This window comes from Misgurnus anguillicaudatus, chromosome 9, assembly GCF_027580225.2.
Source record: "Misgurnus anguillicaudatus chromosome 9, ASM2758022v2, whole genome shotgun sequence".
Classification (NCBI taxonomy): domain Eukaryota; kingdom Metazoa; phylum Chordata; class Actinopteri; order Cypriniformes; family Cobitidae; genus Misgurnus; species Misgurnus anguillicaudatus.
In genome coordinates, this window is record NC_073345.2 from 13,511,088 (window position 1) to 13,531,988 (window position 20,901).

The 20,901-nt window shown below is 37.9% G+C and overlaps 1 protein-coding gene across 2 annotated transcripts in view; it reads right to left on the reverse strand.

Annotated features, from left to right (window-relative positions):
- Nucleotides 1-20,901, reverse strand: part of gabra3 (gamma-aminobutyric acid type A receptor subunit alpha3) — a 253,492-nt gene that overhangs the window by 137,984 nt on the left and 94,607 nt on the right. The window lies entirely within an intron of this gene.

Here is a 20,901-nt window from a genome sequence, read left to right on the forward strand (position 1 = left end):
AGGCATTCTGCAGAATTAAGCTTATAATCCCCTGATCAGCCTTTTTCCCACAGTATCTTCAGAGGATTCATTCCATAAAACACAAACTGAGAAACCTGGTCGAACTCTTCCCTTTGAATATACAAGCACACGAGCCGTTCTTCAAAGCCAGCACAAAGCGTGTTGCCAAAACATGATTAATTTAAAGATCAAAACAATTTTACACGTTCTGGCTGATCCGTGTGTGGCCGGAGTGTTTGGGGTTTTCCTCACGCTTGCCCTGCTGGGGCACTGGGTTTTGACCTACTTCTGAGAGAGCGATGGAGGAAAGACACTACAGCGGCAAGCTTCTGATGGACTTAGTGGTGATGGGCGCATAACGTTGTGGTAATGAGCTGTGAGACGGAGAGCAGGGATTTGTCAAAACCCAAATATAAGGTTATACTGATAAAGTGAAACCACTTAAAATGCAAAAAATCTAAAGCATAAAAGTGAATAAGTGTTTTTAGCCCTCTGGAACATTCTGGGCAAAGAGGACCACTTGAGTTTCTCTTGAGAGGAATGATGGGAGATATACACTCTCTCAAGATACTAGTAAAACCAAAAAAAAAAACCACTTAGATAAAGAACAATGTTTCTCATTCATTACTTATATACTACAGCAGCCCGTCACAGGGTTAGGTTTAGGTTAAAGAAGTTGTTGTTGGTTACATTAAAGCAATATTTTCTTTCATGAACAAACAGAAAATGTGGAAATGAGAGTGTCTTTATTTGGCATTCAGTTGTATTAAAATACAGAACTCCCTGGTGACACCATGTCTTCATGAAAAACATATTACTCCTGTAATATGTTACAAAGTACAGTAAATATAGCTGTGCAAAATATATTCTTTATTATTCTACTGAATTTTTTTTTATTTTGGGGTGAATTGTTCCTTTAAGTTGTATTTCATTTGATTTTAAACAACTTTGCTGTTTGTTAACTCTAAAGAAACGCGTCAGCTGCTAAGTTGTAAATGCAAATATGGAGTGATGACATCATAAATCACTTATAAATTATATAAATATTACTTATTTGAAGTTCTATGTTATTTTTGTAGAGTAGTCTGTATTGTGATATTGTTATAATGTGTTTTATGTGCTTTTTAATGAATATTTTGGTGTAAGGTTTTCACAATGATTAAATAATCAACTCATCGCGACTGTTTGACCTCATTGCATGATTTTAGATCACCGCAATGAATGCACATCTTTTTAAAAAACACAAGGGGGAGCTGCAGCGCCTGTATAAACGAGACCGCATCAGATGGCACTCCTTAAATGACCAGGTAACACGGTAAATTGCAAAGCCATTTATTTATAATATAGTGGAAAAACAGCATTTAAAGAAATTCTGCAAAACTTTGATAAGCAGTATGAACTGCCAGGTAAAACATACATTTTCAAAACAGCAATTCCAAATTTAGGGAAGTGAAGGATGCTATTCTTATTCTTTATTTCTTATGAAGAATTTTCAGTTTCTGAAATAAATATTTATTAAATAATTACTTTTAAATATGTATTATGTGTATTACAAGTTACTGCCAGATAAACCTTGGAAAAGATTTCATTTAAACAATTACAACAATGTGTGAAAACTATTTCATGACCAAACAAAAAATTATGATAATTAAATGTCAAAGCAATTAAACAGACAATTAATCTTCATAATAGTCAAAATCCGGAAACAGACAAATACCATATTTTTCGGACTATAAGTCGCTCCGGAGTATAAGTCGCATCAGTCAAAAATGCGATTTGAAGAGGAAAAAACATATATAAGTTTCACTGGACTATTCGTTGCGTTTATTAAAAAAAATATTTAACAAAATCCAAGCCGAAGAACAGACATTTAATCTTGAAAGGCAAGTTATTCAACTAAACAATAGCACAAAGAACAGCAGTCTGAATAGGTGTCCTTACATTTTACATTTTAAAGTAACATTAACACTTATTTACACCATAAACAATAGCATACAGAACGTATCTGGGAGGCTGAATAGGCTTAATTAACACGACAAGCCAGATCAACTTCAAAAAGGTCCCAAATTCATTCCGCATCACTGAATCCATTGAATTACATAAATACAGGAGCAGCATAGAGCAGACTCTCGTGGCTGTACACGGTAATGGTTTCTCTTGATTCATATGAAATCATTTTGACGTATAAGTCGCACCTGACAAGAAGTTTCAGGACCGGCAAACTATGAAAAAAGTGTGACTTATAGTCCGGAAAATACGGTAATCGTCATAATTGTCACAATTTATTTGTCAATGAACTCTTTCCCCGCCATTAACGAGTTATCTCGTCAATTAAGAGAAAACATTTGCATAAAAAAGTGTTTAGAAGTGTGTTAAAGCCAAAACTCGTTTCCAATCGCATTTACGTGAAATGTGTATAAATCGACGATGCGACGTCGCCTCCCTCCATTGTAATGAATTGAAGCCAAAAATGTCCGACCATGGTCGCCGCCATGTTACATAAAAACGTCAGTTTGGAGCCAAGGCATGCGCAGAAGGAATCGTCCATGGAGCCAGAGACTTGCGCGACCAATCCAACCATTCCAATCATAACGACACAGCCCATTTCTATGGCATCAAATTACTAGCTAAAATGAAACTTGTCACAAAAATGAACACTTGAACATATATCAGTGTGATAACATCTACTTGAAAGGACCAAAACCATCTTTCGGAAACTTTTATTGGAAGTGTAATTTTTTTAGAGCAGAGTCCCATTTGTTTGAATGGAGAGGGCGGGGTTTTTACTCGTACAGTATTGCAGCCAGCCACCAGGGGGCGATCAAAGAGCCAGCAGCTTCACTTTTCAAGACTTATGAGGCACACCCTGTGTAAACGGATAAAAATGTAAGAACTTGTAAAAAGTTGGTGTTTAATTCCAGAAATGGAGCCAGACCTGAAAGCAAGCTGGCTAATACAATGGTGAAACATCATTTTGGCTGTAAACATTCTCGACTATTATATACCCTGTGCAGCATAGGTGGGAAAAGTCGTTTCAGAGGTGAAGAAAGTTATTACATTTTGATGAAAGATCACGAAGACAAACAAATTACTCTCTGAAAGACTGCGCACTGCATAACAACACCGGGAACATTGTATTAAGAAAGTAAATGGGGTCAATTTTGACTTGACGTTGGCTTTAATGTGCTTCTTGTAAAGTATTTCGCATTGATCAGACTCATTTTTTAGCTGTGCAGCTTAAATTAAGACAGATTGCGTTCATCTTCGTCTCCTGAGAATTAAAGCACAGCAGAAAAAAAATGAATCACCGATTTCCCATGATGTTACAATGATGAGTCATTACAACATTCTAGTCTACTGCAAATGAACACAATGAATTATTTAAACCATTTATTCAGGACATTCATTTAATTCTCAACGGAAGCCATTTTCATCGTTCACTGAGTAGAAATGCATTCAAGGTTTATCCAGTCGTATTTGCTGTAGATACACGTGAGAGCCAAGCGTGTGACCACACAACCTTAGTTTAGTTCCTAATTGAAGCTAGTTTGAATATCTTTGTCTGTGCAGCTGAAGAGGATGAACCAGGCCGCCGAGCCGCTCGCCGGTTTTTGTGGGCTGTTAAGTCATCCACGTCACGGTGCTTATCTGCAGGGCGCAGGCTCTACAAGAATGTCTGACACGAGCAACCGTGCTGCCAAATAACAGGACGCAAGCTACTCGAAAAGAATTCGCTCACCTAAAACTCGCTTGAATGCTCGAAAGGCGGGCGACTGACATGCACACAGAGACCGCCCAGAAACAACAGGCAGACAGCTAAGAGTTTTGTACTGTTTTCTGAGTGGAACAGCGTCCAACGGAGCGATCAATCTAATGATCTGTTTAATTCACTTGAATTCGGCGAGCCTCTTTAATTCACTTAAGCAATCAAATGGAGATTTCATTTGCAGGAAAAGTGAAGAGAACTCAATGGGTGTGAAATCAGGAATTTGTTTGTGCTTACTTGGACTCGTTACAGTTCTTAATTTCTACATTTCAAGAAGCTTGCATTTATATGCACTGCATTAGCGACGCCTCCTTATTATTGTATCTCATTTTTAAACCATTTTGTTTATTTAAAACACCATTAAATGCAAATGGGGTTAAATGAAATGTCCATTTACTATGTATGGAAAACAACACAACGCTTTCGTTAGTATTCAAAAGGCTGCTTTAGTTTACTGGGTCTTCTGGAGTGTCGATTACTCATGACCATGTCACATAGAAGAGTGGCCTGCGACACAATCTGTGGCTTCTTATTCCCTGCTGCTACATAAGATTGAACCCACTCGTACTTCAGCAGCTCCGGTGGAAAGCACTTCATCAAAGAGCATACAACACGGCCATATTTCTGCGGTTCCTGAGCAGACATAATGCTCCAGTTTCAATCAGATTATAACCCACTGCCAGCTACTTCTGTAACAATAATGAGACTGTGACGTCTTTCTTATATTCATCGATTTTAAGCGGTGAGCTGAATGATTAAGCACAGTATTAAGCTTAACTCCCTGTCATGTGACTCCACAAACCTCTATTTAATGTATGCATTTCTATCCAAAGCAACTTAAAGACCATTACAGCAATACATTGTGTTTCCATGGGAATCAAACCCATGATGTTTGTGCTGCTAATGCAATGCACTACCAATTGAGCTATGGGAACACATTCCTCCATGCAAATGTTTTCTTTGTGCCTTGTGCTGTATAATTTATGATATGAAGATGCTAAAGCCACTAAACGCCACCTCCATCAAAAATGAGGTAATGATATTGACCAAATGCTCTTGGCACGTATTATGCACACATTAAATACTATCACTTCAAATCTGCTTAATCCTGGTCTCGGGTCATTCAGAAATACCAGTTCGTTGGCAGAATCCAGAACGGAAGATGTATTTGATGAATAATGGCCGGCGTACGTCAGATTTGTACAGGACCAGTTGAACTCCCTACTGAAAAATCCAGCTAAAACCAGCATAAGCTGGTAGCTGGATTTAGCTGGTTTTAGCTGGTTTAAGGTGGTTTACGCTGGTCCTCCCAGCCTGACAAAGCTGGTCATGCTGGTGGGCCAGTTGGTATTCCAGCATGACCAGCTAAGTCCAGCTAGACCAGCTTAAAATGTGACCAAAACACACCTAAACCAGCTGCTACACCAGCAAAACCAGCTTCCTACACCAGCAAAACCAGCTAAAACCAAGCTGGGGACCAGCTAAAACCAGCTCACCAGCTTATGCTGGTCTTAGCTGGATTTTTCAGTAGGGCTGCTTTGTTTGTCAGCAAACTGGGTTTACGTAATGCATTTGCATGTGGCGATATCCGTGATTACCGATCTTTTGAACATCATGTTACAAAGGTAATGCTGCAACCTAAAAACCAGCAAATAATCCTGCCCTAGTTCCTTTGTGTCATAGCATGAAAAGTTTTTCAATTTTTTACCCCATGAGGTTGCATGACAGCTGATTCGTCAACAACGTATAGATTTGGACACAGTTCTTTGCCAAAGTCTGGCCTGTATAGATTCAACAATCTTTGCAACCCCCCTCTTCCCCTTGTTTAAGGATTAGTCAATTTTCTTAAAAAATTCAGATAATTTACTCACCACCATGTCATCCAAAAAGTTGATGTCTTTCTTTGTTCAGTCGAGAAGAATTTATGTTTTTTTTTTATGAAAACATTCCAGGATTTTTCTCATTTTAATGGACTTTAATAGACCCCAACACTTAACAGTTTTAATGCAGTTTAAAATTGCAGTTTCAAAGGACTCTAAACAATCCCAAACGAGGCATAAGGGTCTTATCTAGCAAAACGATTGTCATTTTTGACAAGAAAAATAAAAAAAATGCACTTTTAAACCACAACTTCGCGTCTTCCTCCGGCTGTGTGGCCAAGTCATGGCGTCAAGGTCACGGATGACGTATGCGAAACTACGCCCCAGTGTGGAGAAAGAGGACCGTTCCGACGTTGTTGTATGTAGAATGATACTAATTAATGTCTTTGTGTCAGTTTATTGTTTTAAATGGTCCGCAAATGTGCGTTTCATATGTAACACATGACCTTTCCAAGGCATGACGCATACGTGAGGTCGTGCTGGCGCGTCACAGGACCTGAGATAGATGAGAAGTTGTGGTTTAAAGGTGCATAATTTTTTACTTTTCTTGCAAAAAATGACAATCGTTTCGCTTATGCCTCGTTTGAGATCGTTTAGATTCCTTTGAAACTGCAATTTTAAACTGCATTAAAACTGTTAAGTGTTGGGGTCCAAGAAAATCCTGGAATGTTTTCCTCGAAAAACATAATTTCTTCTCGAATGAACAAAGAAAGATATTAACATTTTGGATGACATGGTGGTGAGTAAATTATCTGGATTTTTTAAAACAAAATGGACTAATCCTTTAACCTACAGTATGTTCTTGTGTGTTATTCAAACTCAAGCTTAGCTCTCGATTATTAAACAGATGATAAAATTATACATTCAACAGGAAGATACAAACCAGGCGTCATGCCAGCCTGATTGCTGATTGTTTCAGAATAATCTGCTAGCATTACTTGCAGACAGTAAGTGTGCTGCTTACAATCACCTGCCGTACTGAAGAGAATTATCACAACTAAAGACACAAGCGATCTGGAGTCTCTCTATTCAGAGCGGACAAAGAGAAATGGGCCAGTGAGTAATAGGAACAAATGAGACTGTTTGTTATTTTTCTTTGTCTCATCCCTATATAGCCTCAACTCTCTCGATAATCTGAGTTTCTGTTTTTCCCACCTTCCTTCCAGTCTGTTTTTTTTTCCACAAAACCTCTAATGCATCTTTTGAAAGCTGTATCCTCTCTGCTGGCGATCTGACCTGTCAGCACATGATTGGTTGTCACTCATCCATTACTGCCACTTCTACTGTAATGTCTTTGCATTTGACTGCAGGGCAATACACGTTTGGCAAAAACAGGTTTGAGGCCAAAACCCTGAGAAAGCATTTGCAAAAAGATTCAGGTAGAGCAGCAGGATCCTTGTAATGAAACAATGCCGATACCGATTCTTCAAGCTGATATGCAAGCTCTCAGATGACTGTAACTGTTAAAATTTTTTTAGATAAAGTAATACCACAAATGTTTCCTATGTTATATTACTTGCAGTATTTTATTGTTTTTATTATTTTTTTGTCAAAATATTTGCGTTATTTTGTCACTTATTGGGAGCAGTATGCTAGCTGGAGCCATTTACTTCCAGTCTTTGTGCTAAGTTAAGCTAGCGGTGGTTGCGTCAGACAGTTACAGCACGCACAGAGATGAGAAAGTTATGTGTGGGCTTATCTAACTCTGGGGGTTACAGTGAATAAGCTAAATTCCCAAAATGTTTTCTTTTAAATGATGGCGATTCACTTGCATATACAGTATTTCATTGTATTCAGATGCTGCATTCACGTGTTCACGTACTTACATTACAATCCAAGATGCTATAATATCAGTCAAAATGCTAACACACTGATACAGGGTAACACCAAACCCTATTTATTTACCAATCAGACCCGACCATTTCTCTCCTCTCTCATCTCATTTGCGGCGTTTCGCTGTCACTTGCGTGACGTATAACAAGGCGGCAGACCTAAACACAGTCGTTTACTTGGTGGATAGGAAAGGAGAGGATAAACAAGCGTCATTGTGGAAAATCCTGGTGGTGACGGAGAAAGTATCAATGCAACAACATTGGTTCTGAAAGAAGGCAAGGAAATGAGTTACCTCCGGACATTTCTAAATCGGAAGGCTGCAGCCTCTGGAGGTCGCATATGCAGGCTGTATAAGTCATCAAGCCTGGTTCATTTGAGTTAACGGAGCATTACATTCGCAAGTCATAAACTTACTACAACAATTTATGATCAACTAAAAATAGCAGGCAACTTTATAACTTTAATTGTTTACATTCTGAAATTATACAGTCTTTATGATGCACAGCTTAGAAATGCGACCTCCAGAGGCTGCATCCTTCAGATTGAGAAACGGCCTCGGTGTCACCGCCACAAATTCCCCATTAGAAAGGGTTTTTAGAACGAGGGGGAACATTGTAACATGTCTGCGTTTCTCTCTGATGCCTCAAAATGTTGATCATTTAGTCTTTTAAAGGTTTAGTGTTTTTAAAGTTTTAAGATTGGCCAGTTTGATAGTACAAAAAGCACAGGTGCTATTTAACAGCTAACACATTTTAAATTACTCTAAATGTTAAGGGGTCTAAAATGAGGAAAAGAGACTTTTAAGAAACGTTATTATAACTGAAAGCCCTGTAGCAATTTTTTTAAGTTAAAGGAATAGTCTACCCTTTTGCCATATTAAACTATTTTATTACCTGAACTTAGATGTATTAATACATACCTATCTTTTTTCGGTGCGTGCACTGTGCGGCGCGTGGTGGGTGTGTTGGCATTTGGCCTGGACCCATTCATTCCTATGGTACCAAACAGGGAAGCCACCAAATACTTCCGTGTTTTCCCTATTTAAAGACTGTTACATGAGGAGTTATACCAGTAGGTGCCACAAAATAAAACTTTTTTTTGGTACCATAGGAATGAATGAGGCTAGGCTAAATGCTAACACATTCACAACGTGCTGTACAGTGCACGCATTGAAAAAAGATAGGTATGTATTAATTCGTCTAGGTTGAGGTAATAACATTTAATATGGCAAAAGGGTAGACTATTCCTTTAAGTGCATAATAAATGTTTTTGTAAAAAAAAACAGAATCGGATGAGAGAATCGGGATCTCAATTCCCATAGAGAAAAATCGTGATTCACATATTCTGCATGAATCATGCAGCCATAGTTGTAATTAGGTAATTTTGCAGCATAACGTTTTAAAAATCACACCCTTAATTTAAAGAAAAACAATGTAACAAAAAAAGACTTTGTAAAATACCAATTTGGTACATTTACTTAAGTTAGTAAGTCAAAAATCTAAAATATCACGTCGGTTTACTACAGAAACAAAACCAGACCAAAATGCAACTTTTGTAAAACACTTTATCATTTAGAGGTTAAAATAACAATCAGAACGTTGGAATAAGATGTTTAAAGAATGTCATGAAAATACAACCAGACGTTTATAAACCAGTATTTATATATAACGGACTGAGACCAGAATTAAGCGTATTAAAGTGAAAGTATTTACAGGATGTATAATAGGTACTAAGAGTATTCAGTTAATATAATTTTCTTATTTTTTGACAGAGGTGGCAATTGGCGGCTTTTGCATCAGTGCTCCTCATATATTATGTGTAAACTCAGGATGTTATATACATATAAATTACATCTGGAAGGCATGAATTAATGCTCAAATGATGAGGTGTCATTTGTGTTTTTAGCAGGTCCTGCTTGCCTCTGTCCCTAACAAGCTTTCTTAGTAAACTGTCGAATTCTCCTCACTTATAATTATTATTGATTATGTGACATGTCAGATTAAATCCTTTGAGCCCTTACGGCAAAGCAGAATATTTCATGTGAAGGTCGAAAAGTTTCCCAAAGGGTAATGGACAAAGCTGTCCTCTGTCAGAAAAAATGATCAAAACATGTACCCCAGCTGTCACTGGGGCAGTACCCTTTAAAAAGGTCCTAATTAGGGATGTGCGAGACCAACTGACTAAAGGTGCTGCTAGTCGACACCTAAAACACTAGTCGACTACACAAAAAATACAAATATTCTATTGTCATTTAAATTTAATTAAAGCCATGCCAAACTAAGGTTGCCAACTTTGTCACTTAGTCCCAGCACACATCCTAAGTCCTAATATGTACCATTAGGTACAGATACAAATTTGGTGCCAATATGTATCTTTGAGGTACTAATTTAACCTCTTTTGGTACAGGCAGTTCTTTTTGAAAGTGTACCACCCCAGTGACAGTAAGGGTACATGTTTTGACAATTTTTTTCTGGCAGTGCTAAAATATATTGTATATTAAAAAATCTCAGACCAATTAACTCCTTAGGCGCTCATTATTCACTGCAATCAAATAATAATGTTCACAGCCATTGAAAGCTTATTAGAGATCCCAGATTGGATAATAGCAATAAACAAATCTAAGAGCGAATAAGTATCTTTCAACTGAGACTTAGTAAACAAGAGTTCTTGCACTGACTTGAAATTACACAGCATGGATTTGCGCAAACTGGTGTAATAACTTGTAGCTATGGAAACACAATACCTAATGGGTGCTACTCATTAGGGTGCAAATTGTCCTCTTGTAGACTCTACCCAAAAAAGCATTTAACACTGCAGAAAACTCCAAAAAAAGAGCACAAAAGTAGAAAGATGAGTTATTGCTGTACAATGAAATGACAGAGTTATAAAGTTTGATTGGGGCATATTTCTATGAAAAGTGTGCTTTTGAAAATAAATCTTGCCAAGAATGGCTGTAATTCTCACTTAACTTCCATCTCATCCTTTTTAGGACCCTAATTTGGTTACTGCATCCCCTTAAGCACCGACACACAGTCACTGATACGGACAGCCCACACGTACTGTAGCAAACTCAGCAACACAAATCACACACATGAGCCTTGTGATCGTGTTTGAAAGAACATTTTGGATTAAAACGAACAGAGAATAAGGTCTATAAACAACAGTCTTATGCTGATCACCACAGAAAATAATTTATTCTCAAAGTAGAAAATAAATAAATAATAAAATTGACATCAGACATAAGTATTTGTTGAAATTTTCCAATATTGACTTCACTCTTGGTCATCTTTGGTCAAAATTGTCATTTTTTGTGTCACAACTGCTTAACTTGGATTAAAAAAGATAGTTTAAACTTTTTGGGTTCTATTTTAAAGTTTTAAGCGCATGGTCTAAAGTGCACTTAGGGCGTGCCTGAATCCACTTTGGATAAATTAACAACGGGAAAAATGGTCTGTGCACTTGGTGCATGGTCTAAAAGGCTTGTTCCTATTCTCGTAATGAGTAATGGGTGTGTTTTGGATGTAATGTGCAATAAACCAATGAGTGTCTCTCATCTCCTCAACCTCTCGCAAGCCACGCATATTCCCTATTTACATGACGGAATTTGTAAGCGGAAAAGCTGCTTAAAGGGCTATTTCATCAATAGAAACATGAATCTTTATTGAAAGTGGGTCATATTTGTAGTCGAAATGTAACATAAATTTAGAATTTGTGCCTATTTGACAAGAAAAGACAGAACGTGACTTTAGGGCACATTTGTATGAAGAACTACAACTCCCACAATGCACCACAATGCACAGCTCTGCAAGCCACTCCCATTAATCAGAACATGGCTCAGATATGCTATTGTGTATAAATGCCACGTTAGTAAAACAAAGAAAATAGCCATCACTGTGTCTGACAGACACCAATCATGACTTACTTTTAAACGTGATGTTACATTGTGTTACACACAATAACACTCTGGTCTGGTGTGTAGCAAAGTCTTATTCAAACAGTAACGTGAGGTGTCAGATCTGCAGTACAAATGTCTTTTCAAGTACTTAAAAAAAGGTATGCATATTAAATGTTTATTTAGTTTTACCAATTTTCTTTTTGTCTCTTGTTTACTGTAATTACATCTGTGTAATATCAGCCTCATTGCTTTCACAATATAGTCATATAAAACAACGCTCAGATATGCTATTGTGTACATAAATGCCACGTTAGTATAGCAAAGAAAATAGAAACACTCAATTTATAGTCAGACGTCCGTTTATCCGTGCATCCTGCACACAAACGCGTCCACCGCACAATATCTCCACAGACGCACTGGCTCAGCAACTGTGCTCGTAAGCCGAAACACGTCTTTGAAATAAACACGCGCAAAGTGCCCGGGACCATTCACCAAACAAACGTCCATATCCTGATCTGATGCAGAACTGTTATACAGAAAGCACACAGCCAGAGTACAGCCACTATTAGTCTGTCTAAACTCGAGACAGTCTGGGCTTCTCTACGCAGCAGAGGCCGATGGTTGCGGCTTCTTTCTCTGGGCTCCTCTACTACCGGCCTACTCCTCGGGCTTCTGTTCCTCCATCTGCCTCAGCTCTTTGCTGTATTATGGCTCATAAAGGTTCCACAAACAGCGGATTAGAGCATCACGCTTGCAAAATCACCCTATTCCATATCATATTGATTAACTTCCGCTATTATTGTAACATGGCTTGCTACACAACGTCTGTTAGCTTAGCTTAGCATAAATATGGCGGCTGATATATTCTCGTAAGTCCCACCCACTGATCTGTAATAGGTCTTTAGCATGAGTGGGTCCCACCCATATCCCCCACCTTGGAAAAATGAGGAATGAGTGTCTGTAGTCTTTCACCCTTGACAAAGATACAGCAGTTCCTTCTTTCAATGATGCAAAATGAAGATTTTTACATCATTGAAAGAAGGAAGTTAGGGAATGATGCACGACCATTTAAAAATATGACTGGGGTTCTAACGATACAAAGCTTAATGCAAATCGGTGAAGTGTCCCTTTAAAAAGTGGAGAAAGAAAAAGATTGATGTTAAAAAATTTCATTTTTAATTTATTTAAATGGTTATATTTTGTAATAAAAAGCTTTTGTTCTCTTTAAAAATATTTTTCAGTCATGAAGTAAGCAAAATTAACAGGGTTTTAATTGTGGAAAAAGTATAGATACATAATCACTGTTATCTCAAAAAGTATTTTTACAATATTAAGTTACAAATATGCAAAAAAGGCTTGCACTCGAAAATACTTTATTTGTAACAAACCAGAAAAAAGATTGTCGAGCCGAAACGCTTTAGCACCTGGGGCAGCGCTGTGAGTGTTTTAATAAAACTTATAAATGGTTCTCATCTGACCATATACAGAGTTACAAAGTCATTACATGCAATAAATCAGTGGGGTAGCATTTAAAAAAATCTAAATATATGCAATGCCAGCTGATCTCAGCTTCACGCCTTCTAAAGTCCTGTAATCTGTAATCCTTTATTTTTTATATTTGAAAATGTTTGTGTACTGCTGTTTATCCATATGTATATAATAAGCAAATGCGCATTCTCATTCCATTTATAGGCACATATTACTAACGCGCTCTTTAAATAACAAAAACAATATTGCGCTATTGACGTTAAACTGTATACCAGGTTTTAGTTTTAGCCCATGGGTGCAAATGTATTTGCTATTTAAATAACGTAGCGGTGATAACGTAAAAGTGATAACTGCGTCGAGCTGAAACTAGCAAATAACCCTTGCATCGTGTCTTGTGCAGGGTGTATGATAGGGCCCTTTGTATTAAAGATTATCATGGTGATACGGAGAGATAATATTTTACAAAGTTAGTTCAGACGATACATGCTAAACTGAAACAAGTCACAACAAGATACTAAATTGAAAAAAAAATAAAGCTAGAATCAAACAAAGACTGAAGCCCCAACAGGTCGGGTGATGACACAAGATTAAACAGGCGAAGGGGAAATGTCGAGCTCTGAGCTAACGGTCTGATGAGCTCCGCTGAACAAAGAGTTTCTGAATTGGCACATGGACTTTTTGCGCTACAGGACGAGCCCCCGACTAACAATGTCATCCTTGGTTTGCACGAGACTCGACACATCACCTGGGGCAGATTAGCCTGGCCTAAATTTCAAAGCAGACGACTTGTCAGATGAAGCCCAAGATAGAGAAAGGGAGGAATGGGCAATGACAGTGCGGACGAGCGAACAAATGGGACAGAGCAGTGCAATCTTTCACGAGACAGGTGGAAAAAGAGACATTAGGCAGAAACAAAAATAGAGATGAGGGGATATGAAGCTAAATGACACTGAAAGAATATAAGATAGATTGGAAAGGACAACGAGGGAGATGGAGGAAAGGGAACTGGTTAAAATGAGAACATATAGCAAAAACTCATCTTTGATATTTAATACTGAAAAAATAACCCACAGTTAATGGCTATACCGATGGCCTTGTACAAAAAGAAATGCTTCAGTAACTGAGTGATAGAAATGCATGTCGTAATCTGCAGATGAAGTCGCCGCATAAGTGCTCTGCTCTTTACCCATCTGATAAAGCTACTGTATTTCTTGACCTTGTTTCATTTAATAGCTTTAAATTATGTCGAACTTTTTAGCTATACATTTTTCAGTGTTCAGTGAAGTGTGCGTTTATAATATACATTTTTTCGATTTCATCTGTTATCTGGCATTCATGCATTTCCACAGAAATGTCAACTATTCCATGAAAAAATCCAATTTCAAATCAAATCATATGGATATCACCGGGTGGATCTATACAGCCATTTACCATGAGGGAGGTACTGTAAATTGCTCCCGCAGAGTAGCAAAACCTTTCCTATAAATTCATTTCTATTTTTGTCACACACTTCCGGATCTTAACTGTACAAAGCCTGACCGGACTTCATTTTTTATAATGTCTATTCTCTTGTTTTGAATGTAAATGTCACATCCATAACGCTAGAATCACCTATTCATTTTACGTGCCCTCATTTCTTCTATAAGAGTGTAAAATTATGACTGACAGCCCAGGCATCTAGTCAAGGCTGTGGTCTCATTCTTGATGATATAATGGGACTAATGTTAGACCCAGATGATGTTTTTGCCCTAGGAATTTTTCAGAAGACACACAAATGTAAATTTATAAAGATGTTGACATTGGGTTGCTTTTGTCCCTTATAATGCGGATGATTCAAATAAAATAAAAACTGTGAGAATATTGTTTATTAGCTTTCATACAGACTGTAATAAAACTGGTGAAACAAGGAAACGACAAAGAAGGCAGGCAATACAATAAACTGACCGTTGACACTGAGCTGTAGGCAGATTGATAATAATAATTCATTAAATTTATATAGCGCTTTTCTCAGTACTCAAAGCGCTTTACATATGAATGGGGGAATCTCCTCAACCACCACCAATGTGCAGCATCCACCTGGATGATGCAACAGCAGCCATATTGCGCCAGAACGCCCACCAGCTTATTAGTGGAGAGGAGACAAAGTGATATAGCCAATTAGTATGAGGGATGATTAGTAGGCCAATGGGCAAGTTCGGCCAGGATGCCGGGGCACACCCCTACTCTTTTTCGAAGGACATCCTGGGATTTTTAGTGACCACAGAGAGTCAGGACCTCAGTTTAACGTCTCATCCGAAGGACGGTGCTTTTTTGACAGTATAGCGTCCCTGTCACTATACTGGGGTGTTAGGACCCACATAGACTACAGGGTGAGCACCCCTTGCTGGTCTTACTATCCCCTCTACCAGCAGCAAACTGGTTTTCCCAGGTGGTCTCCCATCCAAGTACTGACCAGGCTCAGCCCTGCTTAGCTTCAGTGGGCAAGCTGTCTTGGGCTACAGGGTGATATGGCTGCTGGCTGCTGGATTGTAATGAGTGCATCAAATGATGACGCAGAGACCTTTATACTCCTTACAGCTTGTTACAACTGAAGAAATGAACATCAAACAAATATGATAAAAAGCATTTCAGACATACCAGTAGCCTTGAAAATGTTTATTTTACATTAGCCAGATCAGCATTATTAATTTGAACAACCACAACAAAAACAAAAATGATGAGGATCTGGTATAAATCGTTTTATCTCAGTCTCTGGTCTTTTAGCAGGAAATATGCAGATTTAAAAAACAAGCCAACAAAGCCCAAGCCAGTAGGTTAGTGTAGAGTGATGTTATGAATATGCATGTGTCTAGACCTATGTGAAAGCTGTTTATCATCAGATCAAAGCAGTGGTCAAGTGGCTTTGAGACTAGCACCCTCGAAGATCTTGCTGCATGCATCTTGAAAGTGCATTACGTGTATTAGGTTTAAAGCTTATAGGATACAGTCTTTCAGCCAATTCTTTTTATAATTAGCATTGCTAATTTATATTTTATTAGAAAATTTGATATGCTTATTTTTTTAATATCACTACTAATATAATGTTCTTATTATAATCCTACAGGCAGTTATAGTTAGTATCACTAGTACACACCTTATGAAAAATTTGATATGCTTCTTTTCTTAATATCACTACTAATACAACATTTGTATTATTTATGTTTTTTAACATAATTTAAGGCAATTATTTTTTCAGTTATATCACTAATAAGTATCGCTAATATATCAATAACATGACAGAATTTGATACATTTGTTTGTTTAACAGCACTTAATAATCTAACTATTGAGAAAATCACTTTTAAAGTTGTCCAATGCAACATACACTCACCTAAAGGATTATTAGGAACTCCATACTACTACTGTGTTTGACCCCCTTTTGCCTTCAGAACTGCCTTAATTCTATGTGGCATTGATTCAACAAGGTGCTAAAAGCATTCTTTAGAAGTGTTGGGCCATATTGATAGAATAGCATCTTGCAGTTGATGGAGATTTGTGGGATGCACATCCAGGGCACGAAGCTCCGGTTCCACCACATCCCAAAGATGCTCTATTGGGTTGAGATCTGGTGACTGTGGGGGCCATTTTAGTACAGTGAACTCATTGTCATGTTCAAGAAACCAATTTGAAATGATCCGAGCTTTGTGACATGGTGCATTATCCTGCTGGAAGTAGCCATCAGAGGATGGGTACATGGTGGTCATAAAGGGATGGACATGGTCAGAAACAATGCTCAGGTAGGCCGTGGCATTTAAACTTTGCCCAATTTGCACTAAGGGGCCTAAAGTGTGCCAAGAAAACATCCCCCACACCATTACACCACCACCACCAGCGTGCACAGTGGGAACAAAGCATGATGAATCCATGTTCTCATTCTGTTTACGCCAAATTCTGACTCTACCATCTGAATGTCTCAACAGAAATCGAGACTCATCAGACCAGGCAACATTTTTCCAGTCTTCAACTGTCCAATTTTGGTGAGCTTGTGCAAATTGTAGCCTCTATTTCATATTTGTAGTTGAGATGAGTGGTACCCAGTGGGGTCTTCTGCTGTTGTAGCCCATCCGCCTCAAGGTTGAGCGTGTTGTTGCTTCACAAATGCTTTGCTGCATACCTCTGTTGTAACTAGTGGTTATTTCAGTCAAAGTTGATCTTCTATCAGCTTGAATCAGTCGGCACATTCTCCTCTGACCTCTCATCATCAACAAGGTATTTTCTCCCACAGGACTGCCGCATACTGGATGTTTTTCCCTTTTCACACCATTCTTTGTAAACCCTAGAAATGGTTGTGCGTGAAAATCCCAGTAACTGAGCAGATTGTGAAATACTCAGACCGGCCCGTCTGGCACCAACAACCATGCTCAAAATTGCTTAAATCAGATTTCTTTCCCATTCTGACATTTAGTTTGGAGTTCAGGAGATTGTCTTGACCAGGACCACACCCCTAAATGCATTGAAGCAACTGCCATGTGATTGGTTGATTAGATAATTGCATTAATGAGAAATTTAACAGGTGTTCCTAATCCTTTAGATGAGTGTATATTACTAACGATAAATACACTTTTTATATTTACAGTAGGAATTTAATTTCTGAATTATTTTTGTCATAAAAATAATTTTATTTTAAATTTTGACCAATACAATGTAATTTTGACTATTGCTACAAAAATACCCCTATGGCTTATGACTGGTTTTGTGGTCCAGGGATACATTTCCTTAACTTATACATTAATGTATCCCCTGTCATCTGCCCTCACTCACCAGACTACATCACCCATGTCCTTCACACCCCATCATTCATCATCTTTGATTACCGTCTTTAAATGTTCAATATTACCCGGACTCTATAACAACCATTGTCTTTACTTATTGTCGGTTATTGTTTGAACCTGTTTGAACTACTTGGATGTTTAAATGTTCTGTGTTTTTATGTTACAACCGTGAAAACATGCCTGTACTACTTTGTATTTACTATAAAGCTACTTACTGCGCAGAACAGAATAAAATTGAATTCAATTGAATAACTTACTGCTATAGATGGTTTCAGCAGTAACAACATAAACCAAATTCAAAGTTCATTTAAGCCAGTAGTCAGACCATTAACAAACAGAAACCGGAAGTAGGAAACGCGACAACGCACGTGCGTCCAATGAAACCGTCTATTTACAGAGATGCTGTTTGAAGAACCATTTTTGGTTCTCCAAAGAACCTTTCAGTAAAAGTATTTCTTTTTTACCTCTTTATAGTCTGTAGATTTTGTCCAAATTTTGTGTGCAAACAAAAAGTTTCTGCGGATATTAAAGATTCTTTATGAAACCATACACTTCAAAATATACATTTTAGTAGAGATGCACGATATAAAATTTTTCCACCGATCCGATAGCCGATTATTCAGATTGGATGGTTTGATAGTTTGGTGTTTATATTAACTTGCATTAAATAAATTAAATAGATTACATATTCTGAATGTTATTTATTCATATACTTGAAAATTAAACTAGTGATGTTTCTGTACATTTTCTATACACGGAGCTCAAATTCATTGCATTTTTATGTTCTCTTTCGATTGAAAGGATATATCAGCCGTGACTATCAGCTGTTTTTAAACTATCGGCCGAAAAATTCGATAATTTGAAAAATTGGTTTTATTGACCGATACTGATTATTGTCATATATCTCTAATTTTTAGTAAGCATTATTTTTTAAAAGTGTAGAATACTTTAAAGAAAACCTCTTTTTGCACATTTAGGTAAGAAAACTTGGACGCAATTCCTAGTAAATGGGACCTGCTAAGTACACATTTAGAAAAACAGATAAATATCTCATGAGTGTAACGGTACAGGAAAGAAGTAATAGAAAAATCACTGCCAAGCTAAAGATATCAAAACAAGAATTTGTCTCAGTGATTTACTTTGGTGCTAATCCGCACAAAGTTATGTGAACAATGAGCCTGTGACAAATCTGGATAAGCGCAAGCGGTATCACGGGAGAGATTCGCTACAAAGCCTGACAACAGATAATGTTATCAGAGGCAAACCTGACATTTGCGAGAACTGTTCAAACAGCTCTCGGCATGCAAAGCGAGGACTGCGACATGAATGATTTGAAACTAAAATAGGGAACTTAACGATAACAATCTGATTTGGGTGAAAGAAGAAAATCAACTTGGCTTGTACAGTGAGTCGGCTGCGAGCGAGCAGGTTGAACGGTGCACTCGTGATTACATTTGGAGATTTAATCTGGTACAGTAAAGACAGCAACCAATCAGATTGACATATGTTCATCTGTTATGGATTCTCTCTATTAAGTATTATTATGACTTTTCTCAGTAAGGTAAATTGTAGACAAACTTCAAAAGGTGCTGACGTGTCCAAGAATGGATGCACACTTATAAAAACGTCAAAATGTGATTTTGGTAATACAGCAAATATCCACTGAACTACATAAAAAACGCATTAAGGGATGCTGACGTTGCTGAGGCTGTGCATATTTGAAATATCACAGAGAAAGGTTTCCAGGGAACTTTATCGAAAAAGTTCAAAACGAACTGGATGAATGCAAACTTCAGCGTCCATTTAAAGGACAGCTAGATGGCAAGCAGAATACTGGACTACATCTGTGCTTTAACCTCAGGTGCAGACAAGTATGGGCTCGTCTCCAACAGCTTACCCCCTGAGATCTGTGATGAAAGGTTACAACGCTAAAACTAGAAACTGGACAAGTATTGGAGGCAGATACACTGACATTAGACTGTGAGAGTCCAACACCTATGTACAATATAATGAACTGCAGAGATATATGGTCGGTACAAGCTGGATAATGATTGCACTACTGACACCAATTTAAGAGGGCAAACCTTCAGTAAAAGCAATGACCTGGAACCAGTGCCCATTGATGGAAAACATCTACCAGTCGGGTATACATCAGTAATGTTTAAAAAGTGGTTCATGTGATGTCTGGTGGTAATACGTGGTGCCCAGACTTTCATCTTAGAGGAGGGTGCTGATGCTATTGATCCTCCAGGCAGAGGTGAGATGGTTCCAGTGCACACACCATACAGTATCTCTTGTCACATCACGCTACAAGCGAATCAAAAAGCTAAACTTCAAGACCTAGTCTTTCTGCCACCTGTGGTCAACCATTAAATTCACATCCCAACCTGAAGCTGGTTGCCTCACAATGTGATTTCCTCACAGCAAGGCACAGCTCAAATAAAATGACTCTTTCTTTATCGGAATAGTAGCCAATTACAGGAAGCTGGCTGTCTTCTGGGTATTTCTTAGCTATACCGCTGGGTCTCGAATGCTACAGTAAACAAATACAGTGGAGTATGAGACATCCTTTTATGCTTCTGCATTCGCAAACATCTTGATAGTGAAATGTTTTGAGGGAGATCACAAAAATGTTTACTGTATGTGGTTCATACAATTCAGGTGATAAATTTCCCAAGACACTGTCCTCTGTGCAACAGATATGGGATTTCTCACTATTAAGACTTTCGCCGTTCTACTTTTTAAAGTGGAGAAGGTGATTCATGAGCCGCATTCTTTCATTTTTACCTTTATAGGTTGATTGTGTTAATGTTAACATTGATAATTATTATGCTGCGTAATTTGAGTATCATTTCATGCGCTGTATAATTTGACAGATCGTGATGCTTTCGTCTCACTATTAGAAATGACATTTCATAAAAATACAAAGTACCGCTGCGCGGCTGTAGCGATTCATCTTCTATACCGGAGCCAATTGTGTGTATGATTAAGATGCATGCATTACTCCATGCAGTCTCCCAGCCAATTAGCTTGCCTCTTAAATGGGTCCATAAAAGAAAACAGAGCTCAAACATTCACTGGTACAAAGGGGAATGAACTCCAGTACTGTGTCATAACCCATGACAAACAAATCTTTCTAAATTCAATTCGGCGGCAATAAAATCATCCCATTTTCTTGCATGCGGTTATCTGCCACCAACTATAATAAACCATGTCACCATGCAGCATT